The sequence below is a fragment of the Saccostrea cucullata genome, unplaced genomic scaffold, assembly GCF_032062105.1.
Source record: "Saccostrea cucullata isolate Sc308-1 unplaced genomic scaffold, CSIRO_AGI_Scuc_v1 ctg3759, whole genome shotgun sequence".
Classification (NCBI taxonomy): Eukaryota; Metazoa; Mollusca; class Bivalvia; order Ostreida; family Ostreidae; genus Saccostrea; species Saccostrea cuccullata.
Window position 1 is genome coordinate 23,880 of NW_026932329.1, and position 26,976 is coordinate 50,855.

At 34.5% G+C, this 26,976-nt stretch overlaps 1 long non-coding RNA gene across 2 annotated transcripts; it reads left to right on the forward strand.

Moving 5' to 3' along the window:
• The first annotated feature begins 5,297 nt into the window (after positions 1 to 5,297).
• On the forward strand, positions 5,298 to 21,208 carry LOC134234902 (uncharacterized). 2 transcript variants are annotated; one of them, XR_009985275.1, is made up of 4 exons: positions 5,298 to 5,614; positions 10,630 to 10,814; positions 15,358 to 15,446; positions 20,053 to 21,208. It is a non-coding gene; the product is annotated as an uncharacterized LOC134234902 (long non-coding RNA). The 2 variants fall into 2 exon arrangements; XR_009985276.1 differs by having other exon boundaries at positions 5,300 to 5,614; positions 15,385 to 15,446.
• Positions 21,209 to 26,976: the final 5,768 nt, after the last annotated feature.

Here is a 26,976-nt window from a genome sequence, read left to right on the forward strand (position 1 = left end):
TCGGAAAAGAAATATTAAGGGACCAGCCTTTCAACTCCCTAATAGGGACGTTTAGCGAAAAATGAAAGGTTGCATATTGTTCAAAACATGGACTTGAACATCTTTTGTTCAATTTTACTTATCAAAATATTTCTCACTCTCGAGATATAAAGCGTCAAAGATTTTGCCTTCTGGCCCCTTGTGGCCCTAATTATGTAATATTACACATAAAAATCATAATATACAGTTGTAAATTGTTGAGATAAACATTTTTGCTTTAGTAATGTATAGCAAAATATTGACTGTTAAAGAGTTATCGAAAAAAGACTTTTAGGCCCTCTTGGCCCCTAATTTGAGTGTCCAGACCCCTTTTCTGGATTTCATCTTAAAGCTCTTAGGATTTTGAGCACTTTTTGTTCAACAACTATTCAGATATTCTTTTTCGTTTTCGAGTTATTTGCAAAAGAAATATTTAGGGGCCAACCCTTCAACTCCCTAATGGGGACGTTTAGCGAAAAATAAAAGGTTGCATATTGTTCAAAACATGATTTTGAACATCTTTTGTTCAATATTACTTGTCAAAATATTTCTCACTTTCGAGATATAAAGCATCAACGATTTAGCATTCTGGCCCCTTGTAGCCCCTTATTATGTAATATAAGACATAAAAATCATAATATACATTTGTAAATTGTTGAGATAAACATTTTTGCTTCAGTAATATATAGCAAAATTTTGACTGTTAAAGAGTTATCGAAAAAAGACTTTTAGCCCCTCTTGGCCCCTAATTTGAGTGTCCAGCCCCTTTTTCTGGATTTCATCTTAAAGATCTTAGGATTTTGAGCACTTTTTGTTCAACAACTATTCAGAGATTCTTTTTCGTTTTCGAGTTATTTGCAAAAGAAATATTTAGGGGCCAACCCTTCAACTCCCTAATGGGGACGTTTAGCGAAAAATGAAAGGTTGCATATTGTTCAGAACATGATTTTAAACATCTTTTGTTCAATATTACTTATCAAAATATTTCTCACTCTCGAGATATAAAGCGTCAAAGATTTGGCATTCTGGCCCCTTGTGGCCCCTAATTATGTACCATACGTCATAAAAATTATAATATATAGCTGTAGATTGTTTAGATAGACATTTTTGCTTCAGTAATGTATAACAAAATATTGACTGTTAATGAGTTATTGAAAAAAGACTTTTGGCCCCTCTTGGCCCCTAATTCGAGTGCCCAGCCCCTATTTCGGGATCTCATCTTGAAGGTCTTAAGATTTTGAACATTTTGTGTTCAATAATTGTTCAGAAATTCTTATTCGTTTTTGAGCTATTAGCAAAAGAATTTTTTAGGGGCCAACCCTTCAACTCCTTAATGGGGACGTTTAGCAAAATATGAAAAGTTGCATATTGTTTAGAACATTATTTTGAACATATTTTGTTCAATAGTGCTTATCAAAATATTTCTCCCTTTCGAGATATAAAGCATCAACGATTTAGCATTCTGGCCCCTTGTGGCCCCTAATTATGTTTCATATGATATGAATATCATAATATATGGTTGTAGATTGTTAAACTCAACATTTTTTGTTCAGTAATATATACCAAAATATTGATTGTTAAAGAGTTATCGATTAAAGACTTTTGGCCCCTTTTTGCCCTTAATGTGATGAGTCAGCGCTTTTTTCTTGGTATAATATGAAAGATCTCGATGTTTTGCACAAATGATGTTCAGTATGTTTTAACAAAATAATTATACTTTAAAAGATATGAAGCAAAATGTCTTAAAAAATCAGTCATGATTCGTGTCCTAAATTTTGACCCCTACCGAGCTTCCATACTAGAAACTTCCGGAAAATTTCCTGACCCAGGTGCAACATGGCAACATGTCCTCTATTATCACTGAAAATTTCAGCGCTCTAGCTTGAGCCGTTATTGAGTTCTGTCACAGACACGGAGGTCATCTGAATTTTAAGAAAAGGGCGATAACTCTAGACCGGAAGTGATTTTAAAAAAATCCTTCGGCCGGAATTAACTTCAGATAATTGTGCACCAACCCTGAAAATTTGAAACAAATCGATCGAAAAATCTCTGAGGAATCGTCGGCACAAAATTTGTGCAGAAAAAAAGAATAATAATAATAACTAGAAAGTCTGCTATTGCAAGCAATAGCATATGTCGCCCCGTATTAGACAAGACTTTCATTTTTATCATCACTAAAACAAAAGTCCATAAGCTAAGTTTGAACAACCATTGAGTTATATCAGTCCTTTCCATTGCAAACGGAAGACCTTAATTCGGTACATCCCACTCATTAAGAAAGTAGTGCAGGAAAAATACAAGTTCATCAATTTGCAGACTTGCATAAAAGAAATCTGGCAGATGTACTGAACTGAGCCTCATACTTGTTAATTGGCAGTATCTTTCCTATGATAAAAGCTTGGGAAATGTAATTTATGAAGAAGATCAGCCGAATTATTTTGTGTATTGTAACGCCAGTGAGAACTCTGAAATTTCCCTCTTTCACTTTCATTTTAGAGGTTCTACCGAAAAACGAATCTGACATGCCACCATCAATTCGAGCATTTCTGCATTGCAGAGAGCTGATGTGTGTAATGAGATGATAAATCATGTGTGAACTTTCTCAGTTTAGCGGAATCATGAACATTTTCGGCGAGATGAATGTTTTGTATACAGTGGTGATCAAGGCTTTGCGAACCATCAGGAGCGGATCAAAGAATTTATGAATGAATAAAAACTATGGAAATGACGTACCAATTTTTTAATTTATACTTGCACTATCTAATGAAATGAATAATATACAAGTGATAGATATACAAGAAAACGCGAAATGATAATAAATGCAGCTGACAATCGTTATCTTTTTTTCATATAGATAAAATAAAATATTTATAAATTCAAGAGACAAAACAGAAGGAGAATGAATGATGGCAAAATATCACATGACGGGAACTGAATTTTATGAATGAAGATTTTAAAAAGTTACTTGTAAGTTGTATATGTTATATCTGTGTATTCTACTTGGCTGTGTGCTTAAAAAAAAAGGGGGGGGGTCGTCTTGAACATAGTAAATAGCCATAACGTTTGAACGGTAAGTACTAGGGCTTTCGTATTTCAAATATGTAATCCTTGTGAAAAGAACTTTTATTGGATACGACGAACATTGACCCTTTGACCTAGACCTTGGAGAACACATGTGTGCATCTGAATCTTTTTTTCTGTTTCGTTTCTATGGCAACCGTGAGCGACTCATTACAATTATTTTGAAAGTAGAAATCACTTTGACACATTGCAAGGAATAAACATTGAAAGTTTCAAAACGATTGCCTGAGTAGTTATTGAGAAAATCGAAATTAAAGAATTTTAACTTTCACCTGGTTTCCATGGCAATAATCGATTATATGAAAATTTTAAATACGAGTTGCAGAACTACAGATACTAATCATTAAAATAAGAAAAGTTTCATGACGAACGTTTAAGGGACCAGAGAGAACACTCTCGGACAAAATTTGTCGCTTTTTACAGGTTTCCATGGCAACGGTAGACATATTGGAACTGAACGACCTCACTGCACAACTACAACCAGTGATCGTCCTTTAAGGAAAGTTTCAGGAAGATTGTCCCAGCCATCTCCGAGAAACAGCCTGGATAAAAAAAACATGCGTACAATATCAATATGTCGTCCCCGACTTCGTTCGGGGCGACATAATAATAATAAGAAGAAGAAAATTGAAAAAGAAACAAAAGAATAATAGACGGGTCTTCCGCTGAAGACGGAAGACCCTAAAAATAGTGGAAAAGAAACCTAAGAATAACAAGAAGGTCTTCCGCTGAAGACGGAAGACCTTAATAAAAATAGTGGAAAAGAAACCTAAGAATAACAAGAAGGTCTTCCGCTGAAGACGGAAGACCTTAACTAGAGCAAAGCTCGTTGCAAAGCAACGAGAAGGTCTTCCGTCCTGTTTGACCGGAAGTAGCATTAATTTTTAACAAAAATGAGAAATAACGCCTAAAAATGGTTTGAATCCTTTAACACTATGCAAAAATAAGCAATTTTTTGCTACTTCCGGTTTGACCAGAAGTGACGACAACGGACGAAAAAATTATTTTTTTGCTTCTAGAGACATTTGTTACCAAAAAAACTTGTCAAGAACGGCAAAAATACGCGTTTTTCGACTACTTCCGGTTTGGCCGGAAGTGACGACGCCGGACGTTTTCTGACGACTTCAATAGATTAAGCTTGACATTTTGAACAACTTTGCTTCTTTGACGTATTGCAAATTCTCAATACGTTTTGAGATATAAAGAAAAAACTGTTGGCCCCTCTAGGCCCTTAAATTTAGGGGCCAGCCCTTTTTTCGAGATATCATTTGAAAGATCTTTAAATTCTGCACTTCTTTTGTTCTATACGTTTTCACAAAATATTTTCAGGTAAAAAGATATCGAAGAAAAGGTGTGAGAAATTTTGAAATTTGTGATAGGTCTATTTTCGGGCCATAGCGAGCGCCGACGAGCGTCACTTCCGGTAAATTTGATATACCTGATGCACCTCTCCAGACATAGCTCTACCTAGCCTCAAAGTTTGAAGTTTCTATCTAGAGCCGTTTTTCGGGAAAATTGTGGACAAAATGACCCTTAAAAATCAGAAAATCGACGATATCTCTAGAACGGAAGTGACGTCATCGAAACGGAAAAAAACGCATAAGGTTCAAGTGATGTTCCATACGTCCTGAAAGTTTCATAAGATTTTGTTGAGCCGTTTTCGAGAAATCGCGTGCACAAAATCGGTAAGAAAAAAAAAATAATAATAAAAGTGAAAAAGAAACCGAAGAAAAACAATAAGGTCTTCCGCTGAAGACGGAAGACCTTAATAATAAGAAACAGAGTAAAAACAATATGTTCCCCAACTTCGTTTGGGGAACATAATAACGAAACCGAATCGACGGCAAAAGGTCAAAACTTGACATTATTCAAACACTCATTAATAAGCCTTCTTACCATAGATAGCAATTTATTTTTACACATTTTAATTTATTAATTATCGGCTCTTAAATTAATAATTAATCGGAACTGGTTAAAATCTGGAACAGGCCAAACGACTGTACTAAATGACCGGAGAGTGAAAATATATATTTTGCAAAATGTATTTATTTTATCGAATATTCGAATATATTCGAATACTCCTGTCGAATATTCGAATATCAAACATTGACAATTTTGACATTTCTAATTGATATTTTGCATGTTTTTAAAATTAGAGAGAGAGAGAGAGAGAGAGCACTCGCGCTCACCGACTTGTGGGGAACTCACACCTGACAAAGGACCTTTCTTGTGGGGAAAGTTCAGAATTGTGGGGAACTCTCTCGTTCCCCACAAATATGGTCATGGGGTTTTTTGAATTCTACGTGTTCTACTGATAATATTTATTCGATTTGTGGTCATTTTTGAAAAAAATCCCCATAAGTCCGTAAAATTGACTCGCGGTAATTTTCTCACTGCACCGTAAAACGAATGTTTGAGGATGCTGGGAAATGTTCATTCGGAACGCAGCGGAATTTAAACTGGTCCCCATATGATACCAATTTATTGCGGGCAATGGCTGCTCCGAGAATATGTGGTAAGTAGATTTTTTATCATATTTAAAAGATATTATAAGCTGAAAACTTATTTAACTACGTAAATCATGCATGCAGTTATTTCTTACAGACGTTCGTAAAGTAACATTTAATAATGAATGCACGTAAAACTTTGGGAAAGTTTGACCCGACCTAGACCTCGGTTATTTATTTTTTTAATTGTATCATGTTTATAGGCCTAATGGCTATCATGTAAGAACAAACTACGGATTTATATGATTTCAGCACCCCCGGGGTATGGTAAGCGTTTAAGGCTTGTCCCCATTTTTTGTGAAACGCGACTATCCTCCTCATGCCCATACAAATTATGCTAGACGGTGCGACTGTCTGGTCTTTAGCTGTTTAGTGAGGCCTGTGTGGGCGAATTAATTGTAAAAGTTAATCTGACTTAAACTGTACGTGTATTTATAAACGATGTCAGTCACACACTGACTCAGTGTCAGAAATGTATCACAGAGAACTCCACCTTTTCAAAAGGTCCATTGAAATCAGTACATTTATAGATTTACGTAGCTAAAATTTCTTAGCTTGGTTAGATTATTTAACATGTTTAATTCTTCCAAAAAAAACTTGATTTAGTTATCGTTTTTTTATCAAGTCATTCTTCCTACTTGTATATATTTCTTCGCATGCGTTGGTTTGCATAGTGTCCATTTGCCTTCATTATCTTTCACCTGCACCCTGTTCTACATTCATCCTGATTGCCCTACTGAAAATATTTTCATGATTTTAGACCATCATTATTGATGTATCATAAGTATTTTTTTTTATTTTGCTAAGGCCAAGATAAATAGATAGTGTTTCCTATTTTAACCTTAGAAAAGATAGGGTAGGTAGGTAGGAAAAACATTTTTATTTTATTTTAACATTTTATTGGCAGGCAAGCTGCCACTTTCCCCCAGGATTTCACTGTCAAAATATTTCTGATTAATATGTGTAAGATATGCATTTCTCAAACATGGAAGTGATCAAGATTGGGATTTCATTTCTAATTGTAAACTGGAATTCCGAATACTGTAATATGTGTATATAATTTGGTGCTTTCAAAATTTAGCATAAGGCCAAAAAAAAAAATACCTGTGTTTCCGGTTACCCGACCGACCCTAATTTTACGCGCCGACCCTAGCACTTTTTATTGCAAATCCGGATTACGTACCGTAATTTGTTCTAAAACTACAGTCTTCAAAACGCGCGCAGTTAAAAAGGCACTTGTAAAAGATAAATAAAAGCGTCTTTTCAAGCATTTTAAGATTATACATGCATAGATAATAGCTCTTTTCCCCTTAGATCGTTCCCTCCTTTACCCCTTTAATGACGACTTTTGACACTTAGCATCCAACCCTTAATGAGACTTTTGACCGAATCGATGTTGATACGTGTGTATATTTTCATTGTTGATTTGACTTGAAATTACCGCTTGTTTTTAAATTATCAGAGCACAGGTGGCCACCTACAGGTTAACAATAGATGACTGCACCATACTGCAGTTGGAAATCACATGATTTACTTGTTTAAAAAACATAAGAATCTCGGAAAGTCCCACCAAAATTCAAAATGGCGGACTGTTACTTACGATGGTTTTTGAGCATATAATTCAGTCAATACGCAATATTTTCTCATCCAGTAAAGCATTACATGAAATTCAAGCTATCAACTACATTTTCCTTGAAATGTTTGATAATTATAATGATCTACACGTGTAATATACTTCAATATAAGTTACGAAAATTTTGTGAAGTTCGGAACCGCGCAGTGCCGATTTCGTTACCTGTTTCTCAGAAATTCAGAAGATATCTTCCATTTTACGCATTGTTATAAATGTAAAGGTGTAGAAAATAATTATTTAAATAGAATTTGATCATTAAAATATTCGAAAACGTTTAGAAATCAAGCTTTATCACACAAATTTGAAAATTTGTTGGCGAGATTGACATTGTAGTATCAGTACAATTATTGATTTCTGAGGAATCAAACTTATAAAATGGATAATAAATTAATAATTAATTAAAACATCACACATAAATTTCATAGTTACTATGTCTTTACATGTAATGATAATGAGGTCGAGGTAGAAGTAGGCCTGAAAAACTATCTTGAATTCTTTATTTTACTTTTTTGTTAAATGTGACAAATTTTCATTATTAAATTGTGATTGAAATTCAAATGTCTTTTTCTGTAAATCAATTTCTTCCAATTGGTTCTGCTACCTACCTCTAGAAAACAAAATACTTCTTGTTTATATTTAATATCAGTTTACCTAAAAAACAGTCAAATATAATGTTCAGTTAAAATAAAAAGTAAAAGTAAAAAAAAAAGTAATTGCCTACCTACCTACCCTAATTTTCAGGGACATGTTACCGGAAACACACATTTTTTTTTTTTGGCCTAATCACTGGGTTGGCATAATCATAAATTAGCGCTACACATGTATGTGCGGTGTATTGTATATATCAATATGTAAATGATTTCTTAGCAGTATTCATGAATTAGTGCATTGTTGTCTGCACCAAAGCCGCTAAAATATGAAGCCTGCATTTTAAAGTATACATACAGTAGTTTACTCATGGAAAGATATTAGCAGAAAAAATATTGAGGGTCTGCTCCTATACTTCTTAGAGTTAGGTGGGGAACTAAACATGCTGAAAACACACTACTTATTTATTTAGGCCCAAATTAAAATGTCTAATAAATTCATTTTAATTAAATACTTATTGTTAATTAAAGATCACCTTTTATTTTTAAAATTTGTTACAATTCAAACCTTGGCCTTGGGGTTTAGATGCTGATGGAATAAATAAGAAACAAAATCATATGTAAAAAATAACTAAAAATCCTTTTCAAAACCTCAATTACTATTGAATTATGATTGGGCGTGGTATACAAAATAATGCGAATTGGAGGAAATGGAGAAACATAGTAATATATTTACATTCAATGTAATTTTCTTTATGAAAACAATTAGAATTCCACGGCGTTCAAATTTCAATAACACACGCGAAACTTTGTCACCGCGCGTTAGATTAATACACAGTAGGAACTACATGCATATTCAGTATTTAGGAACACCAAAATGTATATTGTTTTTGACTCAGTTTCATTTAAAAATATACACTTTAAAGATTAACATAAAATACAAGAAATGCGCATAAAAATTAATTTGTCATTTTTTTCCCTCGCAATGTTTCTTTGCGTTATTTAAATTTCCAACGTCACAAACGGCTTTCCAACGTCACGAACGGCTATTACGTTTTTTAAGCACACCAATACCAAAGGGCGCTAAATTCTCATTAAACATGAACGAAATAAACAATTTTGATAAAGGAAAATTAGAGAATGTAAATATAAGCATTGAATTCATATTTTGGGATGTCTTCGGTCCTATAACACACCTGGCCGTGCCGACAAATTATCATACCGCGCTAACGCGCGGTATTCAATTTGTCGGCACGGCCAGGTGTGTTATAGGACCGAAGACATCCCAAAATATGAATTCAATGCTTAAAACAATTAGATCAGCTTTTATGATAGCGAGCATATTAAAAATTTAAAATTGGTTATAAAATTGAAAGGTAATGTTGAGATTTTAAGATTTAATATCTATTATTCATAATTATTTATATTTGCTTAACTGAATTTATACCTTTTTAAATTTATTTACATATAACGATCGCGCTCAAAGTTTTGGGTCTGATAATGCTTCCTGATTTTGGTCTTTTATTTTTTTTTTAAGAAAACCATTTGATTTCTGCACCCACTCCTCCTTTCTAAAAATTTTTAATCTGCCTCTGGTAACTTTACGCTGTAAATTTCTATTCTCATTTTAATTAAATTTAAATAAATACTAACAGCACTATCATGCAATTTCAATGACTATCATTTAAGGTATTGATTCAGTTTTCTGTCATTCCTAAAAATAAGTTGTACTGTATCGTTGATTTTTTGCATATAAAACAGTTTCTGCTCATCAAACATCCACGAGAAAGTGTACAGTTCTGTTTCGCAGTTATTGTACGGTTGATTTAAAAGGGAAAGCTCTCTGGGCCATGTCACAAGAAGGAAAAAAGTAAAATATTTTTCATACCTACCTACCCACTGTTAACAATATGGTTCAGGAAAGGGCATACATTAAGTCTTAATTTTGGCATGCCGCATAGGGTCAAAAATTACTATTGAGTGATGTGGAGATATACCTGTCTTGTAATTATAGGTAAAGATATGAACACTTTAAAAAAAATATACAATGAAATCTTTGAACTAGTGTTGTCACGATGATCGATTTATAATCGATGATCGGTCGGAACGTCTGTCGATTTTAGACATCGATTGGAGATTTTAACAATCGATTAATCGGTATATTTCAGCTCATATCTTTTTTTTTTACAGTTTTTTCACTTTTATTTCAAGAACAGGCTCTTGTTATCAAAATGTATATCTTTCAAGAGTTGTCCTTTACTATTTTAAAATACATGTACTTAAAATCTGTTTAAAATAAATCAAAAGATAATGATATTTGTATTTCTAAACTGAAGAAACTAAACTAATTGTTTAAATAAAACATATTAATTTTCAGTATTTGGGGGAATTCACCTGTCACAAGGATTTGCAATATGAAATGTCTTATAACAGTTTAAAAAATAAATTCCATATACATTTTAGATGATCATGTAAATTAAAACCTGACCTGTCAATGCTTCCTTTTCCCAGGCCAAGTAATTCCTAATCATGCAAAAATCTGTATCACTGAAATCGTTAATCAAACTGAGTATATACTGTTTTTAGAATTTCGATCTGTACAATGCACCTTTACTTACATTATTTAACAATAAAATTCTAATTTTTACAAAATCTAATGCCTATTTTATGCAAAGGGTTACCGATTCGATTATTGGCCGATGATCAGTCGGTTAGGGTCAACCGATGTTACCGATTAATCGATTCTGAGTTTCAACCGATTTGACAACACTACTTTGAACTGAAAGCAAAATTATCATTGCAGGTTTTCGGGTTTTCACCACAAGAGCAAATTATACAACTTTATTCTTGAAAATGTTAGAGACTGAGACTTGGAGTCAAAGTCAACAGACACGCTTGCATGGACATGAAGGATGTAAAGAACTAGAGTATTATAACTGAAAGCATTTTGTCTGGATTTGTGTATGGAAACAGAAGGATTTAGTATTGGTAAGTCAAGATAGCTGTAAAATCTCATTTTGAACTCTATATGTGAGCAGTACTGTAAACCAACTACCAGGTAGTACACATGTACCCTATTTGTGTCATCTTTTATTTGCATATCTAATCTGTGTTGATTAATTTCCGTGACTAATGAAAGGAAACATTCTCTACAAATATAAAGCAAAATTAATAGTCCAGGGCAATTAATAATTTACTAGTCACTAGTAAATGTAGGTCATGAAACTGGCAAATATTTCTTGCACTCAAATAAAAGTTGGTTTACAGTACTTCCGTTGCTCTAAAAACAGAAATAATAATAAAAAAAAGCATGCTGATATCATGCAGGGATTTTCCACACCATTTTGGGAATGGGGCCCAGGCCCTTGAAATTGGGAATTTAACGGCATTTTATCAATAATTGGGAAATTTTATAGCATGATATTTTTCAAGAAATAAACACTTAAAATTAATAAATATGATGTTTTCCTTAATTATTCAAAATTGTAAAGCAGATGATAGAACAATAATAATAAATTTTTAGCCAATTTTCATAAAATATTTGTTTATTTTATTCATTTAAAAAAAACTGGCCATTATTTTACCAGAAATTTAATCAAGTTAACTTTATGGGTTCTATTTTGGGAAAAATAGTGATTTTGCAATTGGGAATGGGGCCCATATTCGGCCCTACACGGGGCAGTGGAAAATCCCTGTCATGTATGTTATGAAGCCTAATACATGTACATAGAAGTATATAAACTGGTATATCTAAAATTAAAAAAAAATTTGGTCCTTGTTCATGATTTCAAAGTAGGTTAAAAGCCTCATGAACATGCTGAGAAGTTGTCAGAAAATATACATGTGTGCTAACCATGCTAACTGTGTAACAATAATCAGAAAATTTTACAAAATATAATCAAAATTTGGTTAATAATAATTAGTCAATGGCCAATTAAATCCATCAATGATTAAATTAGTACTTATATATACTGTCTCCTGATTTTATGACTTTTTATCCTTTTCAACATACTTATTTTTTTTGAATTGAAAACATTTTTTTTTACCTGAGAAAATTAAAATTTGCAATTTGTTTTAAATCTAGTGAAGGAAAACAAATGTTTTTAAAATTAATGTGCTTTGATTTAAAAGACTTGTAAACATTAGATTAGTAATACATGTAGTTTCAATACAATTATTAATATTGATGATTGATTTTTTTTAAGATTTGATAGTTATTTTATTTGTTGAAAAATAATTTTTATCTGTAATGTTCATGTATAATAAAATAATGCATTTCCCAATAAGTGATAAATGTTTCCCACAAGTCAGCAATATACACTGAACTGTACATTTATTGGTTGGGTTCAAAGGCAACATTTATATGGAAACAAAGTTTTAAGGGTAAAGCAATGGTCAATACATGTGTATTCCTCACAAGTGAACAGTGAGAAATATTCCCCACAAGTCAGCAGTGATAAATATTACCTAAAATTGTTAACTGTGAGAAATATTCCCCACAAGTCAGCAATGATAAATATAACCTACGTGAGAAATATTCCCCACAAGTCAGCAGTGATAAATATTCCCCACAAGTCACCAATGAAAAGTATTACAAGTTAACAGTGAGAAATATTCCCCACAAGTCAGCAGTGAGAAATATTCCCCACAAGTCACCAATGAAAAGTATTACAAGTTAACAGTGAGAAATATTCCCCACAAGTCAGCAATGATAAGTATTACCTACAAGTCAACTGTGAGGAATATTCAATAACAACATACAATTATTTTAACCCATTCTCAATCAAATTTGGGGAGTAAATTGGAATTAGCATGTCTGTCTATCTTTCTATAGGCATTACATATTGAGGGATAATAATGGCATTATTTTTTAGGAAATCTCACATCAACTTCCTGTTTATCTGTGCGTGTAAATTTTTATGTTTTTTTTTTCAGCAACTACTATGGTAGCAAGAAGTTTGAAATTTTTTAACACTCTTTGTCGAGGCATATTATATACTGGTAGTGAGATTCATTTTTATGCAAATTCGATGTCAACTTCCTATATATCCACGTGTCTCGAGATCTGTACGCAATTTTTGTTGCAGTTTTTTCACCAACTGACTATCACAGATATAAAAATGTGGTACATGTATCCATTAGATTGAACCCTAGCAATAAAAATCCTGAGTAGCATTCTCTACTGAGACTAGCAAGCTAACCACTATGCTACACAAGTCCTGATGAGGATTGGCATTTAAATCATGTTTGTGATATGACCATTGACTCAGTGGACTTCAAGTTTTTCTCGAAAAGATACAAAAGTTATATCATAAAATTATAATTTTTTAAAAGGTTTATTGGGTTTTTACTCCATAATTTTGGAAATCAAAATAGTATATTTCATTTTGTATGCAAACTTTGAGGATAAACTTGAAAAAAAAGTGGAGTGAAGACCCACTCATACATTTCAAAACATTGTTTTAAAAAGTGTGTAGTGTTGTTATGATAGTCGCTGACTATCGAAAAATCGTCGTTTAAAGGCCCAGATTGGCGACAATCGATTGTAAATATTATCATCGATAGATCACTATATTTTTCAAGCCGTATTTCTCAAGCCGAGCAGGTTTAACTTTTATATTCACCAAAGGGACATCACTCTAATCAGCAGTAAACAAAATGAGAACGTGCATGGTAAAGAGGTTATAATTATTATATCCATATCCTGGTGCATTGTCTTTTTAAAATACTTCTAAGGATGAATAAATCTAACCTTTTATAACATTTAAAATTATCAATTATATAATTATATAAGTGATTGTGTTCTTCCGATTCAATTTGATAATAGTAAATTTGTCCAATTTTACAACACTAAAAGTGTGAAAAAATGACTCAATTTGCCCTTTTTCGCGTGTGTATTATATTTTACAGGCCAAAAACTTCAATCTTCATGAGATATGTATAAGTTGTATAGATTTGACAGATTTACATAAAGTATACTTTAATTTTAGATGAAATATTTCGGAAAATTTTGATACAATACTTGATATCGCGATTACTTAACTTAGCTGAACTCTTTCATGAAGGAGGTAGGAATCATCTGTTGGGTGGGAGCAATGTGCTATTCAATACAATTAATGCAAGATCGATCATTGTAGCATTTAAAAGGACAGATAAGTAAAAAATCCTGGTGGAATACCTCGCTAGACAATCGCTGAACCAGCCTTATACATTTTTGAGAGGAGCCAATCCTAAATTGTCACATTTTTAAAGATATGTTTAATTAAGCGGACTCTTATAGTTAAATTTTCATTGAAAATCGTCACATTTTTCAGTATATAAAATATTCTTAACTTTCCTTATTTGACAATCTACTATTTGGAATTCAATATCTGGCAAAACATCGTGATTTTGGCATTAAATTGTTCGAATCATTCGATTGTCACTAATGTAAACAATGTCATTTGCCCCCAGAAATTTATAATTTATAGACTTTTCTTGACTCCCTCGCAAAAGAGCGGAGGTAAGTTAGATAACTGCGAGGTACTCATTGGTAGTCGCGACATAACATATTGAGATTTAATTTTTTCACCTTCATGTTTGTTGCGCTATAGGCTTATCCCTTGTTATGTTCTCGGACTCCCATCTCATTTATCATCCAATAATAAAATACATATCCAAAGCATGTGAATTATATTTAGATGATAATTAAATACATATGATAAAAAATAGATAAAAATTGATATTTTTGTCCTTTCTACTCTTCATGCATATAACATGTATAAAGTCCACAACAATAAAATGATTCATTTCATTTTTGTTAGGATTTGTTCATCGACATCCAACATATTGTTTACATGTTTATGTTACGTTTGTCCCAGAAATCCTGAAAGATTTGTACACTCTGCAACTTTTTTACAGAGGAGCGCACTAAAATCTTAAACTCTTCCATAGTTGAAATAAGACGTATTGGTAAATAGATTTTGCCCTGTAGTCCATCTGGCTGTTTGTCCTCAAAAACTTTAACCTTGCTCATAACTTTGGAGTGAGTGGGGCTATGGCTTTCATATTTCACTGCTGTACACTTGTATTTCTTGTGACAAGACCTTTCTCTGGGTACCACCACCACCAAATTTGACCTCTTGACCTTGAAGTTTGACCACTTTTACAAAAATATATCACTCTTCAACCTTAGTTATAACTTAGAACTTTTGCACAGTTGGTGTTAGGGCTTCCATACTTCTCATTGGTATGTTCAATAATTTTTTTGACAGGTCTGCCCAAGTTTTGTATTAAAACGCTTCTGAAACTCATCTGTAAAAAACATTTAATATTGTTGGCCGATTTAAACATTTCGGGAAAATAGCAAAAAAAATGAAAACGTGAAAAAAAAACTATGAGGTTCGGAGAGTAAAATGGAGGATAGGTCAGGTGACAGGAAACATGAGTACAGTCATGTATATTTTTTTTGCCCCGGTATAGTGTCATATTTGATATTATATGGAATATGTGATTTGCAGCACATTCTTACTGATATTTCTTTAAATTACAGGTATCCTGAATTTTTGTCAACTTATAGCCAAGATCCTGTACTTAAGCTGAATGTGGAGGACAGATGTACACACAGTACTAGTATAGAGGGTAAGTAGACCATAAAAAAAAACAAGATGTGTTTGTGAAACACTATGCGCCCGGCGGCAACAAAGTTTGGAAAAAGCTATTTTTAGCTCACCTCGACGAAGTCGAGATGAGCTTATGCTATACCCCCGGCGTCGGCGTCGGCGTCGGCGTCCCAGGTTAAAGTTTTAGGAGCAAGTCCATTCCCAAGTAACTATAAGCCCTACCTGAACCAAACTTGCATGGATGATGCATCTAGGGATGTACACTACCAGACTTGCTTCGGATGCTGGATCTGATCTACATTTTCTAGATGAGTGACCTGCTTAAAGTTTTTGGAGCAGGTTAAAGTTTTTGGAGCAGGTCCATTTCCAAGGAACTATAAGCCCTACCTGAACCAAACTTGCATGGATGATGCATCTAGGGATGTACACTACCAGATTTGCTTCGGATGCTGGATCTGATCTACATTTTCTAGATGAGTGACCTGGTTAAAGTTTTTGGAGCAGTTAAAGTTTTTGGAGCAGGTCCATTTCCAAGGAACTATAAGCCCTACCGGGACCAAATTTGCATGGATGATGCATTTAGGGATGTACACTACCAGACTTGCTTCGGATGCTGGATCTGACCTACATTTTCCAGATGAGTGAACAGGTTAAAGTTTTTGGAGCAGGTTAAAGTTTTTCCAGTCCATTCCCAAGGAATTATAAGCCCTACCCAGACCAAACTTGCATGGATGATGCATCTAGGGATGTACACTACCAGACTTGCTTCGGATGCTGGATCTGATCTACATTTTCCAGATGAGTGACCAGGTTAAAGTTTTTGGAGCAGGTCCATTCCCAAGTAACTATAAGCCCTACCCAGACCAAACTTGCATGGATGATGCATCTAGGGATGTACACTACCAAACTTGCTTCGGATGCTGGATCTTACCTACATTTTCCAGATAGGAGACCTGGTTAAAGTTTTTGGAGCAGGTCCATTCCACAGGAACTATAAGCCCTATTTGGACCAAACGTGCATGGATGATGCATCTAGGGATGTACACTACCAGACTTGCTTCGGATGCGGGATCTGACCTACATTTTCATTCCCAAGTAACTATAAGCCCTATTTGGACCAAACTTGCATGGATGATGCATCTAGGGATGGACATTATCAGACTAGCTTCGGATGCTGGATCTGACCTATATTTTCATTCCCAAGTATCTATAAGCCCTAGCTAAACTAAACTTGCATGGATGATGTATCTAGGGATGGACACTACCAGACTTGCTTCGGATGCTGGATCTGACCTACATTTTTATTCCCAAGTAACTATAAGCCCTAGCTAAACCAAACTTGCATGGATGATGCATCTAAGGATGGACACTATCAGACTTCCTTCGGATGCTGGATCTGACCTATATTTTCCATACAAGAGGCTTGGTTAAAGTTTTGGGAACAGATCAATCCGAATGAACTTGAAGACCTTGATATCTGCATTATTAACAGTTATGAATATTTGTTTACACTATACATGTACATATTTTTCACACTACAGGCTTAGAAATGTGTATATGCCATGTAAGGGGTTTAACACAACTTGCAAGAATATTGTTGTTGGGATGAATACTAAATATTAAGAAAATATGATGTGAGATTTGCATTACTTAAACTGATAACATTCGTCGAGGTGAGCTTCGTAATCTTTGATTACCTATGTTTAGCATTAAGGTCACAGTCAAGGTCACAAAGTCATTGACCTTGGTGTCATTTGAAAGAGGTTGATTAGTGGAGTATGGAGTGGACTCCATGCCACTAAACTGGAAGTAAACACCGCAGTGAATATTTTACGTAATTGAAGAAGAGAAAAAAATTGTATGTAAATCTTCATGTACAATATTATGTTTCCATATGTGACCAATTAAAAAAAAAATATATTTTTAAAACAAAATAATGCCTCATCAGGTCGGTAAGACAAGCTGTTTGGCTCTTTGTTGACTTGGCTTTTCAATGATTTAAATTTGGCACTGTGTAAAAATAGAATTATCTGTCCCTGGTACATATCGTCTTACAAGTAAGAAAAAGAATTGATAACTTTTAAAGTTTTCTTAAATATGTTTAAAATAACTGAATCAAAATATGTTGAATAATTATTTATTTTATTTCATTTGAACAAGCTTTCATCATCATGATCATGTTCATAGACGTCAAATATACACTGCGAGATTTACTTCCAGTTTAGTGGCATGGAGTCCAGGATGAGCTGTTAAAGTGGAAAAAGGGCCAGAAACGGCCTGTAGTCGTCAAGAAGATTGGATTTCTTAACTTGAATAAATAGTAAAACGCTCCGAATACTGAATTTGTTGCGAGATTTTTTAGGCCAAGCCCAGATCTATTAGTTTAAGTGTGTCCCCCCAAAACATATTGCCATCATGGTGTATTTTAGTTGAAGGTAGGAAAATTTCTTTCCGGATTTTTTTTTTTTGACGATAAGAACTTCAGACTCCTGTCCTATAACATTTTTAAAAATATTTATTGATTTTTTTTAAAGTCACTTGCCCACGGGCATGTACCTATTAAAAAATTCACTTGCCTCCCCCCCTTAAAAATTCACTAACCCCGGGCGTCGGGCAATGGGATTTGTCAGACCCTGGTAGTGTAGATTCAAGCTTGTTCAAATCATGACCCCCCAGGGGTAGGGTGAGACCACAATGGCCGATCAAAGTTTTACATAGGAGTATATAGGAAAAATCTTTAAAAATCTTCTTCTCAAGAACTACTGGGCCAGGAAAGATGAAACTCATGTGTAATCATCTTCAGGTAGTGTAGATTCAAGTTTGTTCAAATCATGACCCCCGGGGTAGGATGGGGCCACAATAGCTGATCAAAGTTTTCCTAGGAGTATATAAGAAAAATCTTTAAAAATCTTTTTCTCAAGAAAGATGAAACTCACCCGGAATCATATTCAGGTAGTGTGGATTCAAATTTGTTCAAATCATGACCCCCAGGGGTAGGGTGGGGCCACAATGGCCAATCAAAGTTTTACATTGGAGTATACAGGAAAAATCTTTAAAAATCTTCTTCTCAAGAAACACAGGGCCAGGAAAGATGAAACTCATGTGTAATCATCTTCAGGTAGTGTAGATTCAAGTTTGTTCAAATCATGACCCCCAGGGGTAGGATGGGGCCACAATGGCCGATGAAACTCTTTCATAAGAATATATATGAAAATCTTTTTAAATCTTCTTCTCAAGTACTTCAAAGCCATGATTAGTGATATTTATATGGAATCAACCCCCTTAATGTATATTTTATTTTGTTAAAATCATAACAAAGCGGCACCCCCCCCCCCCCGCCTCTCAATTTTTCAGTTTTGACCTGATCTGTGCTTTTTCCTAGACAATGTGCTCAGGTGAGCCCCGGTTAAATAAAAAGGTCAAGGATTAAAATCATTCCAAGGTCCGAAACATCTCGATCTTGTCTCACAAAAGGGACATCAAAAATTAAAACCAAAATCAAATGTTACAATGAAAACAAGACTCACCGGGGTAGGGCGGTGCCACAATGGCTGATCAAAGGTTTACATAGAATATATAGGAAAAATCTTAAAAAATCCACTGGGCCAGGAAAGATAAAACTCTTGTCGAAGCATCCTTAGGTGGTGTAGATTCAAGTTTGTACAAATCATGACACCCGGGGGTAGGGCAGGGCCACACTGGCTGATCAAATTTTTATATAGAAATATATAGGAATTTTTTTCTAAAATCCTTTGCTCAAGATCAGCAAAGCTATGATTGTGATATTAATATGGAAATATCCTCAGAGTTAATTCAAGTTTGTTCATAACATGATCTCTTGGGTTTAGGGAGGGTTAATGAGGGGTCACAATGGGAGATCAAGTAATATCTTTTCAAGTATGGCAAAATTTAGCTGCAGATCTGTAGCACTATGGTTTTATAATTTGTCTGACTCTAACGCTACAGGTCCCGTAATGCAAAAAAGGTGTAATTTACGGGGCATTGTTTGCGCACTTTTGGGGAAAATTTTTCCATTTTCTAGCATTGGTCAATCAACTACCTTTCCATTCCTAATTCTGGACTTATTCTGTATAAAATAGTGTATATTTTATCCACCTCCCAACCATTTTTAGTTATATCTACAGTTAAAAAACTCACTTGAAGTGAATTTTCAGCAGTACATGTATAACATATAATTTTAATCAAGCGAGTTCTCAAGTATTAAAAAATTTCATCCCCCCCCCCAACAAGTAAACTTCAATACTGAGCTGACTTGTGTTTTTTTAACTAGCCCATGTGCTCAGGTGAGCGATGTGGGCCCATGGGCCTCTTGTTTTCATTGTAACTTCTGATTTTGGTTTTCATTTTTGATGTCCCTTTTGTGAGACAAGATTGAGATGTTTCGGACCTTGGAATGATTATAATCCTTGACCTTTTTATTTGACCTTAATTCAAAATATTGCTTTGGAATTGACAATATATGATAGGGAATTAATATTTAACACAATATGCTATATATAATAGCACCTTACAAACTAAGACACCGAAAGCGAGGGACCACAATTATTTGAATTTGCTTGATTACATTGCTTTAAATGCTCAGAAATGATGTTTTCTAATTTCAGGTATTATCTCGGTACCTTAAAACTCCAAACGACAGGGAGAAGAAGAAAACTGCATATTTCCGATGTATCTTCACAGCAACATGACCCAAAGCACTACCATTAAAGGATTTGATTTGACATTAAGGAAGTAAAAAAAGGAAGGCATTAGTCATAAAGAAAATTAAAGAACTTTATGTCTGAATATTATATCAACAATACCATAGATCTAAAGATGGATTATTTTGCCTTATAATTTATATTAATGCATGTACATGTAATTTTATTCTTTTTATATATACAATCATGTAGTGTTACCATTTTTCACAAAGCTTAAAAAGTTATGTAGGGCCACACCAATTTAATTTCTTGTTCGTCGGACATTTGATTTAAAAAAAGTACAAGCAGTTAAATGATAATATTATTACTCTTTGCTGGGCAATTTTTTAGGCAGATCGTGAAAATTTGAGCGGACAATTATATTTTTTCTGATTTACAGAGTAAGCAGATATAAAATACAATGAATAGAGCGGAAATGGAACAGAAAATAGCACAGAATTCCTATGGTGCGAGAAATTGAAATTAATATTATTTGTATGGTTTTGTTTAAATAAGCGTGTGGGTCCGACGAACAAAAATTTTCATTAGTGTGGCCTAGATCATTTAGATTCAATTCATTTTTTTCTTCAAATTACCACATGCCAGAATTCATAAGAAGGAAATTTATATATGGCTGGTGGTTGTGGCCATTTTTAGACTATAATGATCTCCTTTAGAAGGAGAACTTATAAAATTATACAAAAAATGACCAAATTTTAAAACTAAAATGTACAGAATTTTTCTTTGCCAAATGTTAGTTCATAGAACCACAATTCTTCAATCATGTATACTTGGAGATCAGTGGATGGATATTCATATACAATACACAGCTGAAGCAGGTTTTGTTAGGTTATTTTATTTTCAAAAGGAATGCATTATTTTCTTCAGTCCATTAATGTTAAGCTCTTTAATAGAAACAATTGTAGAAGATTTATCATATTTTGTTTAGAATTTTGAAGAATTTGTTAATCACTCAGTGAAAATTATCCCTTGTCATAATACAAATTTTTAAAATGTATGTACAAATACTTTTATGTTGAAATGACCATGCAAGGAAGAAAATAAAACAAGTTTAAGTGTACACTTTATGCTTTTATATCCAAATTGGCTTCTGTGGAAGGAGAAAGGTTCATATATAGTATATTAATTAAAGGAGTACATAATGTCCTTTAGAATTTCAGTAAAATTTCTTGACTTTCATGTTAAGGTCATGCGCAACGTAGTTTTAACTTTTTTGGATTCTGCCTTGGAGTTGAAGAGTTCCACTAAAAGAAGGGCCTGTGTGCAATATTTTTAATGTCTATATATGGATTTGTACACCTCTTCTTAAACAATTTTTGATGGAAAAAAATCTGGAATTCATGTTTTATAATTTTTGTACATTTTTATTTAAATAATGCAAAAATTTTCAAAATTCGATATCTTTTCAAAACCCCTGGAAACGCATGCTGATTTTTTGTCCAAGAACATTTAATGATATTATAAATAAGTTTAAATTTAGAATATCTTGGAAAATTATCAGTAGGTAAGGTACGTTGTGTATGTCCTTAATAGACATGAATTTAATTCGAATGGGGGTTGCATTCCATTCCATCTTGTTTTGAAAATGAAAGGATTAACTTCCATTGTAATTGTCGTACATCTCAATACATTCATATACTAGAATGAGTAGATTATATAGAAGAAATTTGAGAAAAAAAGGAAAGGAAGTAAAAGTCAATACATGTGAATAAGGCCACACTGTCCGTCGGACACTTGATGAAAAAAGTACGAGCGGGGTAGCGGTTAGATAATAATATTATTACTTTTTTGAAGGCAAAATTTTAAGGCGGGGCGTGAAAAAAATTGAGCGGACAATTATATTTTTTCTGATTTGCAGAGTAAGTAGATTAAAAGTACGATAAATAGAGCGGAAATATAACGGAAAACAGCAAAGAATTCCAATGGTGCGGGAATTTCAAATTTATATTATTTGTATAGTTTTGTTTAACTAAGAGCGCGCGGGTCCGACGAACAATAAATTTTATTGGTGTGACCTAATTCCTAGCTGCAGAACTGTAGCGTTGTGGTTTTAAATATTAGTCTTGTCCATAAAGCTACAGATCCCGTAATGCAAAAAAAAGGTACCATTTACGGCTGAAGATTTTTTTGCGCACTTTGGGGGAAATTTCTCCTTTTTCCAGCATTGTTCAATCAACTAACTCTCACTCCCGAATTCTAGACACATTCTGTAACCAATCTGTATATTTTATCCACCTCCAAATCCTTTACAGTGGTAAACTGATTTGATTAGAATCGTTTGTTAAATTGCTGAAAATACACTTCAAGCGAGTATATCGCCTGTAGAGACTGCTATCAGGCATGTAGCATCGTTTTTGAAAGTGGAGGGGGGGGGGGCAACCAGAGAATTTTTTTTTACTTACCTGTAAAAGTTGACAAGCATAAAAAAAAAATTCCCAACTTTTTCCAAGGCCAACTTCCTTTTTACTTCCAATTTTTTCGCATACAATACATACAATACTACATTTCCTTCATATCACTATACGGTGGTAAGAATTGGGGGGGGGGGGGAACCAACTTTACAGTGAACATTAACAATAATAAAGGTAATGTTGGGGAAAAAAGTGGGGGGGGGCTAGGCCTCCTCCTGGCCCCCACGGTTGCTTCGTCCCTGACTATAAAGAGTTGAGAGGTGGATAATATAAACAGATTGTTGAAAGAATGTGTCTAGAATTAGTGAGTGAATGGTAGTTGATTGATCAATGCTTAAAAGTGGAGAAATCCCCCCCCCCCCCCAAACTGCGCAAAACGCAATGTTTTCACTCAGGACCAGTGGCTTGCGAGGATGGACTAAAACTATATTAAGAACCTCCTGAACTAGTTTTGAAATTTTTTCTCCGGAATTGGGGGGGGGGTTACTTTTTTTAAGGTCAAGGCAAGGACTCAGAATTTAGAGGAGTAAAGGGCTTATCGAGCCCAAAAGGGCAAGGAGAGCGTTGTTTTTCAATTTTAAAAAATCAGTGATCGTCATGACAGAAAAAAAAAACATCAATGAAAGTTTTATATGATTCAACGATTAAAACTGATGGAGCAGACATGTCAAGTTTCTTGTTTCTTGTTTAAAAGTCAGAGACATGCAAACCCAATGAGACCATCGGAGCTAACATCAGCTTAATTTAACCAGTATAAGTTTTGTATTTGAAATCTTTTTTTGGCAAAATGTAGAAAAACAATAAATATCGAAGCATACCAATGAAAGGTGTATTTTAAGAGGCAAAATGACAAATTACCTTAGAAATATCTTGGATCAAAAAGTTTTGTGATGTAAGGGTGATTTCCTTTTACTCTTCTGTATCAAATTTAAAACGTTTGGGGGTAGCATGAAAAGGACAATCAGACTTCCAGTGAACATTTTAAATGTTAAAAAAGAACAACAACAAAATACAAGAGGCCCATGGGCCACATCGCTCACCTGAGAAGCTTTGACCATTCTGTTCTTTACCAGATTTCACCCTTGTTATACATAATGCAACCCCACCCTACCCCACTGATCATAATTTAGACATTCTGAAATCTACACTACCCCATGATCCTTCCATGGGCACATATGTTTCAGCTTTTTTGGCCCAGTGGTTCCTGAGAAGAAGATTTTCAAAGATTTTTCCTATATATTTCTATATTAAACTTTGATTCCCTATAATGGCCCCGCCCTTCCCCCGGGGGTCATGATTCCTACAATTTAGAATTAATACTACCCCAGAATGCTTCCACATAAGCTTCACTTTTTCTGGCCCAGTGGTTCTTGAGAAGAAAATTTTCAAAGATTTTTCCTATATATTTCTATGTAAAACTTTGATTCCCTATAATGGCCCCGCCCTTCCCCCGGGGGTCATGATTCCTACAATTTAGAATTAATACTACCCCAGAATGCTTCTACATAAGCTTCACTTTTTCTGGCCCAGTGGTTCTTGAGAAGAAAATTTTCAAAGATTTTTCCTATATATTTCTATATTAAAATTTGATTCCCCATTGTGGCCCCGCCCTTCCCCCGGGGTCATGATTTGTACAATTTAGAATCTACACTATCCCAAGATGCTTTCACATAAGTTTCAGCTTTACTGGCCCAGTGGTTCTTGAGAAGAAGATTTTCAAAGATTTTTCCTATATATTCCTATATAAAACTTTGATAACCCATTGTGGCCGCGCCCTTCCCCTGGGGGTCATGATTTGAACAATTTAGATTCTACACTATACCAGGATGCTTCCACATAAGTTTCAGCTTTTCTGGCCCAGTGGTTCTTGAGAAGAAAATTTTCAAAGATTTTTCCTATATATTTCTATGTAAAACTTTGATTCCCCATTGTGGCCCCACCCTTCCCCCGGGGGTCATTATTTGAACAATTTAGAATCTACATTATACCAGGATGCTTCCACATAAGTTTCAGCTTTTCTGGCCCAGTGGTTCTTGAGAAGAAAATTTTCAAAGATTTTTCCTATATATTTCTATGTAAAAATTTGATTCCCCATTGTGGCCCCGCCCTTCCCCCGGGGGTCATGATTTGAACAATTTAGAATTAACACTATACCAGGATGCTTCCACATAAGTTTCAGCTTTTCTGGCCCAGCGGTTCTTGAGAAGAAGATTTTCAAAGATTTTTCCTATATATTTCTATATTAAACTTTGATTCCCCATTGTGGCCCCGCCCTTCCCCCGGGGGTCATGATTTGTACAATTTAGAATCTACACTATCCCAAGATGCTTTCACATAAGTTTCAGCTTTACTGGCCCAGTGGTTCTTGAGAAGAAGATTTTCAAAGATTTTTCCTATATATTTCTATGTAAAACTTTGATTCCCCATTGTGGCCCCGCCCTTCCCCCGGGGGTCATGATTTGAACAATTTAGAATTAACACTATACCAGGATGCTTCCACATCAGTTTCAGCTTTTCTGGCCCAGCGGTTCTTGAGAAGAAGATTTTCAAAGATTTTTCCTATATATTTCTATATTAAACTTTGATTCCCCATTGTGGCCCTGCCCTTCCCCCGGGGGTCATGATTTGTACAATTTAGAATCTACACTATCCCAAGATGCTTCCACATAAGTTTCAGCTTTACTGGCCCAGTGGTTCTTGAGAAGAAGATTTTTTAATGACCCCACCCTATTTTTGTCTTTTCTTGATTATCTCCCCTTGCGAGGTGATATGTCCCTTCATTTTTACAATTTAAATTCCCCTTTACTCAAGAATGCTTTGTACCAAGTTTGGTCAAAATTGGCCCAGTGGTTCTTGAGAAGAAGTCGAAAATGTGAAAAGTTTACAGACGGACAGACAGACAGACAGACAGACAGACGGACAGACGGACAGACAGACGGACGACGGACAAAATGTGATCAGAAAAGCTCACTTGAGCCTTCGGCTCAGGTGAGCTAAATACGATCATGGAAATAGAAGTGGGAGGATACTCCACCCCTCCTGATTCTATCACCCCCTCAAATCAAGGGTTTTTGATCCGCTCTGCTTTATGCGGGCATCAAAAACCGGAGGGCAAGCCCCTTCTCAATTTCCTTCGAGAGGTTCGAGGGTCCGACAAAACGCATTTAGCCCGAGAACTCTGTCAATAATTATTTTGTAATACTTTTCATATTATTTTATTGACATACATGTATTTTATACTGTATTCCGTGATTTAACGTTAACTGTTTAACGAATGAAAATGAGATTAAGCCCCACCCATTCTGTGGCGTAAGCGGTCCAACATCTCACTCAACAGTCCAACATCGATTTTTTTTTGTGCCCGCTCAGCAAAACATTAAAAATGTTAGAATTTTTTCGTTTAGATTTATGTAAGAACAAATTTTTAAAGGTATAGAATATGCCATTATTTGCAAATCGCGCTTTTAAATCCAACATATCACATTTACATAGTCATTGGCTATCTGAGTCTCCTTCTTATACAGTCATATACCTTTTATGTACAAACTAAACTTTGATTCGATTGATACAAGCATTTTAAAAAGTAGGAAGAACTTAGTATACATGTAACTTTACAATTCTAATGAAATGCTTATTTTACGATGAGCTTCGGTAAGATTTTAAAAAATAGAAGAAGCTTTAAACGGCATAAGTCTTGTGCATCAAGGTTCGCAAAGCTAATTTTTTCAGCAATCCAATGCCGTTTGATAGAGGTCTATATATAACAGTTACTTTCAACCTGTGTGGGGGGCAAAAATTTCTGCGTGCTACAGAGCTGTGATACACGTGAACCATCATCGGATCTTTGTTTTTCTTCCGCATAAATCCAGAACAGGTGTCAAGTCGCAGCCATTATCGGTTACATGCATATGTATCAAAATAGCCCGATTTTTGAAACTGGCAAAACTTAAGGCCGCTAATCGGAGATAAAATTTAACAACTTTGCTTTGAGACTACAATCAGTCATAAGAAGGCAGATCATTGTGGACAATGTGAACAAACCTACATGAATATTCACTACACCTAGAAAATTTCTTAATTGAATTTCGGTTAGAAAAACATGCATATGGTCCACGTATTGCAGTCCTTTTTTAAAGGACAGCAACTTGTTGTATTTATAACTGATGGAAGAAGGATATGGAGATAACGGAACAGTATTCAATATCAACATCTATAAAACAATACAAAATAGGAGCAGAGCAAACACTGACCTGCGAAACATCAGAAGTGGGATCAGGTGCCATTGAGGAGTGAGCACCCCCGCCGACCGGTCACACCCGCCGTGCATTGACCAGAAGAGTTAAAGAAACGACGTCTTTAACGAGATTGCTGATATTCTTGTTTCATCAACTTGCTTGTCAATAATTTACCGTGTTTA